We start from the raw sequence: 9066 nt of genomic DNA, 5'->3' as shown, positions 1-9066 counted from the left end.
TCTTTACCCCGCCCCCCCCTTCTCTCACCCCTCCGAGCCCCGCTCCACTCTGTCCATCACCAAATTGTCCACATATAGTGTTTATCTTTCTCTGTCTGACTTAAATACCTTCTAGGTCCATCAATTAATATATTATTTTTAATTATATATAATAATTATGTAATGTTAATGTAACATATTATGTATTTATATGTATATATTTGTGTGTAGGAGTGTGTGTATTTACCTTAAGGCATCAGATTATTGTGATCCATTGATAATCACAATTATGGTTGCAGTACTAATACTGAATGAGAAGACTGAAATATATTTATTATTATTATCATGTTAAGGCTACTGCTATATCACTGTGAGAAAGAAAAGTGAATTAGAAATAAAATTCCCTCTTGTGTTATTTAGGTTTTATGTAAACCTGTAATTCCAGATAGTCACACTTACAAAATATTTTTGTGTAAGGAATCAATCAATTTTACAAATAACAACACAATACTTTATCTACGGAGATGTTATAGTTATTTATTTTTGCCTATTTAAAAATTTTATTATTTAATGTAATTTTAGTGATTATGCAGTATTACAATTTGTAAAACACTTTTCTTTTTATTTTATTATAATCGTGATAATCATTACAGAGATAAACAAATGAAGAACTGTTTTTCCTAAACTTAGAGGAGGGAATTGAGACTCAGAAATTACATGAACGTACTTAACCTGGGTCTTCATACTCTATTCCAGTACTATTTTAGTTCTAATTTTTATATTTAATGAGACTGAAGTAAACATAATGTGCTCTATTTTTACCGTAAAAACCTTACTGATGCTTTTGCATTATGTATTATGGTCAAGCAGCCATTAGTCCAGGCAGTGTGGGCTATCTGAATGGAAATTACTTCCTTTATCTTTAACAATATAACATTATTCACAGAACTGTGACTCTTTTCTGATAAGGAATATGTCATCAAAACGACAATATTCTCAGTGTGCTTTGCTCATGAAGGTTTTAGCTGCAGTTTATCTATTCTATAGACATGTAGTTCTTATAAAAATAAATTCTTTGCAACATAAATAAAGTTTCTGAATGCTCGATATTTCTTTTGTCCTCTTTAACTATATCAGGTGTTTCCATAACAAAATGTAAAAGCCTTATTGAAAATTTGGCTTTGATTTTCTTTATTTCAAGCTTTTCCTTTTTTTTTTTCTTTTTCCTGTCAAGGAATTATAGACACCCCATCACAGTATAACAATCTCTGCCAATGACATAGCAGTAAAATCTCCTAAGAGAAACCTTTGCAAAAAAATATGTTTATTCTATTTTAGACAGAGACCAATGGAAATGTGCCAAATTCTACATTTTCACCACCCATAGGCATCAGCTTTCATCCTAGCCATCCCCATGTTTACTAGCCTGAGACATCCAAATGTTTAAAAAAATAATCTGGCAAAAATGTGTGCTGTTGAGCACGAGCTGATTGGTAAGATTGGAAAATTAACTGTAATAGGCAAAGTCAGTACCAGTAATAAGAGCAGCTTTTTTTCCCTCTTTTTTGTTTTCCTGCTTTATTATTGTAGTTTACTTCATCATCCTGGTCTAAGGAGGTCATCTGGTATCCTGTTGCATAGAAGTGGAGAGATAGGTTATCAATTTATTTTTTCTCAATTTCAAGTGAAAATTTGTTATGTTTTATCATTAACTAAATTGTTTTCTCTAGATTATTTTGTAGACCTTCTTTACTTAAGAAATTAAAATGACTCTCTGACTTACTAAAGTTTTTCTTACCTTGACATTGCTTTCCAAAACAGCAAGTAGTTCAGAAGATTTTGACTCCATTTATATCCTTCCAATTTATATGCAATTATATCCTTGCTTTAATTCTAAATAGGTGGATTTTAAAATCCCATAACAAGTCTTTGTTTTATACAAGGAACAGTCACCTAGACTTACCTACATATTTAATTTATTTTCAAACCTGCTCACTATTTTATTTAACCTTCATAATGTGTTGTACCTCAAGCTTCTATCTGGCATTAGTTTCCTTCTACCTATGTAAGAGTCTTGAAATATATTATCCTATGTATCTTTTGATTTGTTTATGTAATTTAATTTAGTTTGTTTATCTAAAAGTATTTTTATTTGCCTTCATTCTTGGAAGATATTTTTCACTGCTGGGTAGGGTTATTTTCCTTCAGTACATAGAACTGACTGGCTGACAAAGATCCATCAACTTCTTTCACAGATTCAGTCATTGAGAACTCAGTCATTGGAATAGTTACCCCTCATTAAAGCTAATTAGTCCCCACCCTCTAACCCCCAAATTTTCAAAGGTATTTTTCTTGTCTTTGATTTTCTTGTTTCATTATTAAATATCTAAATGCCATTTATTTTCATTCATGCAATTTTGGCTTTTGTGGGCTCCTTGAATTGATTAATTACCCTAGTGCTTAGTAGAAGAAAATAAAATAATCTCTAATACAAATATGGACATAAAAAATAAGTGAACAAAAATTTCTATGAAATTAGAAGTTATATATCTTAATTATCCACTAGATATAACTTTAAAGTTTAATGACATTTAAGGTAATGATAATTGAGAACCTGAACTATAAATCTAACTTTTTATCTAAATAAGAACTTGGAATATAATATTTAAATTTTTATTTAAATAATGCAAATTACTCTTTATACATATGAGTCTTTTAGTTTTACTTATATAAAATTAGATATTGGATATAGAATACAGGAAAAATATATCTTTTGAAGAGAAAGTACCTGTTAGATAATAACTTTGGAACCAGAAGTTTTAGTTTTCTCACTTTTTATCAGTGTGATATTGGACAACCCTACCAGTTCTTTCTCTCTCTCTTCCTGCCTTTTTCCTTCCTCTGTCCCTTTTCTCTCTCTCTCTCTCTCTCTCTCTCTCTCTCTCTCTCTCTCTCTCTCTCTCTCTCTCTCTCAACTAAATACAGCTAATATCATATCAGGCTATAGGAATCCTTCCAGTTGTAAGAGACAGTAATCATTCACATAGTAATGTCTACCCTATTTTGCTACCCTCTTCTATTATTAACAGTATAAATAAAAGCTTCTTTCATCATGAAAATTTCTCAATGTCAAAATAAATTATGTCTATAAAAATGTAATTTTACCTACGATTTAATTCAAATAATAAGATGATATACAGAAGAATGGGGACTCTCATTATATTCTTATTAATTTTTCTTGAACATTTTTTTTCTATTTGAGATTGGTTCTGAATTGTAAACATCAAAAACTATATATTTTCCATTTTCAAAATTGTTTTTAAACTCACAAGGAACATAAATCAGGAAGAGGAATTACAATCCAAGCCAACGTATATTGTAATAAGGGTACCAACAAAGAAACATTAGACTTCAGAAGAGTTCACTTTTTTGGTGTGAAAAAATCACATAAAAGTGAATGTAAAATACTGAAACATAAGATATGATTCCAACAGAAAGATATAGAGTTGATTAGTGTTCTAGGAAAAATAACAGAAGTGAGAAATGGGAGAATAATTCCATAGTCTCTGTGATGTGCAAGAAATGACATGTCATTTAAAAATGTAGTTGGGGCAAAATGTACTGTAAGACAAGAGAGACTGGATGGTAGGGAAAAAGCCATTTGGGTTTGATTCAGTAGACAATAGAGAGACTACCAAAGGTTTATGATCAAGTGAGTAAACCAATTATATATTTAGTCTAAAAGAGAGGTGGGAAGTTAGAGAAAGCTTGGAGATGAAGAAAGTAGTTAAAAAGTATACTCCATGGCTTAAGGAAGAAGTAACATGTATTTCAACCACATTTATACTAACTCAAAAAAGTCTTGCATGTAGATGATTATGTTGAATCAAGAGCAGACTTTGAGGTAATAATTAGCCTCAAGTATTCTTTTTTACTTGTAGCCATTTATTCACTGACAACACAAATGTTTTGAAAGCTCATAGACTAAATTTAGAATAAAATTGCTCTGAGGTATTTTTAATTTTAAAGAGGTCAAACACAATGGCATGTAAACAGAACACAGCCTACAAATGTTTTGTTTGACTTACATATCACCTAAATAAATAAATATATGAATTTGAATATTTTTAGAATAGAAATGGTCTCTCAAATTTATGAACTCATCAACTCTCTATTGTTCTATATGTGTCCAACTTATATTGACTTTGTAAGTTTTATGTGATTACTCTAATTAAAAGTGTACTCATCTCTAACTCTGTCCTCCTAATTCCACACACCTCATTATACATTTTAAATTATTTTGTTATGTTTTACCTTTTTATGTTTAAATAACCATGTAGTATATTATATAATTATTTAATATTTTATGGCCTATATTCTCTTTCGCTAACACATTCCACTAGAAAAACTTCACAATGAAAATAATCTTTGTTTTGTTCATAGGTATATAGTACTGAACACTTTGCCATTCACAGAAGAACCTCAACAAATATTCATTGAATATGGCTAATATAATAAGAAAAACTAATACTGATATGGTGTTTTTTAGTTTTCATATAATTCAATAGCTTATGTATGTTGCCACACTACAAGAATCAAAACCCTAGGAGGTCAGTACTAACAATATCTTCCACAGTTGTTATTGTCAGTCTGGGTTCAAAGTCAACTGAATTTTCTATCTTTGTTTAAATGCTCATCATATTTGCTGTTTGATACAAAATATTGTAAAGGCTAATGACTCTCTCTAGGCAAAGCAAGACATTCAGGTTTTGTTGGGCTTGATCTTCTCTATAAACTATTGTCAAATATCAAGTGTGATGGGTGGAAGGAGGGCATATATTTGCTCTCTCATCTTATTTTAGCTAGAGGTAACATGTTTACTATTAATTCACATCAACTATTTATGGTTTATATATGCGACATACAGTTAGATAGTAACAAGAATGAGATAATTTTCCCATTTCTTAAAAATGTCTTATATAATTTACAAACAAGAAATGATCAACTGTAATACAGAACTGAATAAAAAATATTTTATAAGAATTTAGAGAATCAAATACACACATACACACATTTTTGATTATCAATTGTCATACGGATGTTTTATTATCATTAAAATTTAATTTAAATAGTATCTGAAAATATTTAGCACTTTTTTCTCTTTAAGGGAATTTTGGCTGTATACTCATTCAGGAGGAAACTGTGTCAACTTGTATCTTCTATTTCGACTATATTTTGGCTGTTTATTCATCATAGCAACAAAGATGAAAAATTAACTTTATTTCTGTAGTTTGCAAAAGTCTTTATGCAACTTTTTAAAATCTTTTCAGCCTATTGGTAAATAAAATGACTCTGGAGAAATCCAAGTCCAAGCTGATATTTTCCTTTTATGAGTTGGATTAATATTTTACTTATTATCCAAATCAGAAAACTTTTTGGAATTATTTACATATGTACTCTGAAAAACATTTATGAGCTAGAGCTGTCCTATGCAATTTTGATTTATGATTAGTGTACTTACAAATAACTTAGATTTTTTTAATATAGAAAATTCAAATAATTTATTCTCTTTATTTTCAATGTCCCATGAAAAGTAATATGATTTATTTTTGTTTTTATAATTAAGTCAATAATTCTTGACACAAGATATTCTCTTTTAGTTCATATATTCTCTGAAAGCTCATATGTTATTTTCACCATTGTTATGCCTTCTCTGTGTTCTTGCATATCTACTTTATGACTTTCCTTCATTAAAGTGATTTCTTTATCTTTTACAACTCATTCTATAATATTTAGTCACAATTTCTCTTTGCTTTAGGACAGCATTTTTCTGGAGAGTGTTTTTCTCCATTAGCAAATTCTCTCTTAACCATTTTTCTTATTATAGTGTATATGTTTCTCAGGCAGGTTAACTCTTTTAAAAATAATGTATTATTCTATGATAAATCCTTGAAAACTTAAAACATAGAATTACTATATAATTTAACATTTTCACTTTGGGGTATATACTTAAAAGAATTGAAAGCAGGGACTAAAGAGATATTTGTACATCAATGTCCATAGCAGCAGTATTTGCTATTACGCAAAGGTGGAAACAACCTGAAGAACAGATAAATGAATGTTGTATATACATAAAATAGAATATTATTCTGCATTTATAGGAAACAGTTCTGACACATGCTAAAACATGGATGAAACTTGAAGACATTATGCTAAGTAAAAAGAGCCAGACACAAATATTACATAATTCTATAGAGACAGAAATTATCATGGTTCTTGCAGGGGCCTTCGGGGGTAGGGAAATGGGACATTACTGTTTAATGGATACCGAATTTCAGTTTGGTAATACAAAAAGTTTTGTAGATGAAAGGTGGTGATGATTGAACAACAATGTGAGTCAGCTTAATGCCACAGAATTATACACTTCAAATTGTTAAAATGGTAAATTATGTTAGGTACATTTTGTCACAATGAAAAGAATAATTTATCATTAAATAATTTGAATTTCTTAGAGAAGCTATTTGCTCAATGAAGAAGTGAATAGAGGTCCAAGTAGTTTTCTAGGTTAATTAACCTACTTTAATTAATTTTTTAAGAACAGTTTTAAATTTCTGAAACAGTTGTAAAGATAGTTCAAGTAGTTCTCACATACTCCAGCTCAGTCCCCCCATTATAAACATTTTAAATTATTATGATACATTCATTATAATAAATAAACCTATATTGATATGTTATTGTTAAAGTCCATTTGTATTTCCTTCATTTTTACTTAATGCCCTTTTTATGCCCAGAACACTATACAGAATACCACATGTCTCTTAGATATTTGTAGATTGTGGCCATTTCTCACACTATTCTTGTTTTATATGACTTTGATAGTTTTGAGGAATACTGGTTAGATGTTTTGAATAATATCTCTCTCAAATAGGGTTTATTTGATTTTTTTCATTATTAAAATGGGATTGGGAGTTCTTAGGTTGGAAGACCACATGGGTAAGAGTCCCACTGGTGAGGTCATGTAGTATGGAAAACATGGCAACCTTGACCCTTGTGGTATGTGCGCATTTGGGTTGGAGGAAGGGCATGATGTCCTGATTGACTGTCTCCAACAAAACACATGGAATGGAAGTAGAGAGATTTCTTAAAGGATCAGTACTAAAAGAACAGCATCATGATGTACCCATTAGGGGTATATTCTGGATTTGTTTTATTTCTAAAATGTGAGCTCTCTAGTCAGCCACTTAAGTAGTTGTTGAATCTCCTTCGATCTTGATATTGTCCTTTCTCTCTATTTTTTACTTTTACCCTTTAGTAATCTCCCCCGCCCCTTTTCTTTTCATATCTTGGGTTGTTTATAGATCTGGAAAAAGTTAATAAATAAGAGTGAACTGTTTCCTTCAAAATTCATGTTATATAATTTCAGCCTTTTTGCTTGCCAGAAATAAAATTTTACTCTAGATATTTTTTTTCATTCTCAGTCACTAAATTGGTGTTATTTTTTTTCCCAGGTAACTTTGTTACTCAATTTACTTTGGAGGTAAAACTATTTTATAAATTATTGGATAATACATTATTACAATTTCATTTTTTACATCTCTTCATGCTGCTCCTATTCAGCCACTTTGTTATATCAGCTTCATTTCAGAACAGTGAAGATAGAGGAAAATTACTATAGAAAGTGATTGCATATAATTTTCACTTTGACCCCTTACTAAATTGAAATTTAGATGTACTTGCTTCAAATCATAAAGTCATAATACTACTACACCCACCCCACTTTCATCTCAGAAAATTTGCTCCCCTTATTTTTACCTGTCAGCTAGTTCTGAGATTTACCTCTATCCTGATATATACAAGTCCTGTGGGTCTTTTAGTTCAGATTTCTTACTCTTGCTCTCACAGCTTCCTTTGTCTCTGACCCTTGTGAGAGTAACAGGTTGTTGTACACCAAAAGTGGTCACAGTACTATAGAGAACATCGGACTCTTCTATGTACCATATTTCACCCCAAATTTATGTGCATGAGTAACCCTAATTTCTTTTAGAAAAAAATGGGAACAAGGTCAGTTCATTTAATGAGCCAATACTAAAACTTGTCCATAGTAAAAAAATGACTTACAAGTACTAGATGGTCTAAAACCCACCCAGGTCTCTTTCGAAGATACCTCCTTGCATGGCATTTTGTGTCTCTCCACCTGGAAAAGGAAAGCTCTCCTATTCCTCATTCCACAGTCATGGAAGGGTTGCAGGTCTTTCTGGCCATTTCAGCATGTGGGGCAAATTAACTCTCCACTTTAGGAGGAAGAAGATTTTTTTAAATTCTCTCGTAGTTTGTGGTCTCTTTCACAAAGTTAGATTTTAGGTCCTAAAGTTTCATGTTCCACAAATAGTCACTTGGAAGTCCTTTCCCTTTGGGAAAATAACCTACCTTTACCCAGAGGAATATAGTCTGTTTCCATGACTGTCTTTCCCTTTCCCCTCACCGCCCCTGCCAAGGGAATCATCAGCAAAGTATTTCTCAAAGTCTGAGAAATTTGGTATTTAAAACACTTCAGGTGAGAGTCCACAAGTTAGTCTTCTGTGTTCTGTCAATCCAAAGAAAATGTTTCATTAATGACATGATAAAAGTTACTGGATCAGGTAGGTGTTGGAGTTTTAATATATTGAAATGTACACAATTGGAAAGGAAGGGTCTTGAAGCAGAGCACAGCTGAAATGAAGTGTCAGCAGAGGCAATGATGGCTTTGATCAATTATCAAAATATAATTACATGCAGTGGTAGAGAGATTTGGCAAGTATAGCGGCTCTGAAAGTAGCACAGTGCACAGACTTAGTTCGATATCAATCGGCCCATATCCTGGATCTGCCACTGTTATCAGTATGATCTTGGATAAAGCTCAATTTCTTCATCTATACATTGATGATAAATTGATGATAGAATCTGTATCCCAGAATGGCTGTTAGGAGATGCTGGCAACACGTCAAACACAGTGACTGATACATAGTAACTACAGTAAGTTTTCTGCAAATGTTAGCCATTAATTTTCTCACTCTCAGCCGTGCCCTTGGAAAAGACAGCAATATCAAT

This window comes from Pteropus alecto, unplaced genomic scaffold, assembly GCF_000325575.1.
Source record: "Pteropus alecto unplaced genomic scaffold, ASM32557v1 scaffold81, whole genome shotgun sequence".
NCBI classification, from domain to species: domain Eukaryota; kingdom Metazoa; phylum Chordata; class Mammalia; order Chiroptera; family Pteropodidae; genus Pteropus; species Pteropus alecto.
Note: the sequence above shows the minus strand (reverse complement) of the source record.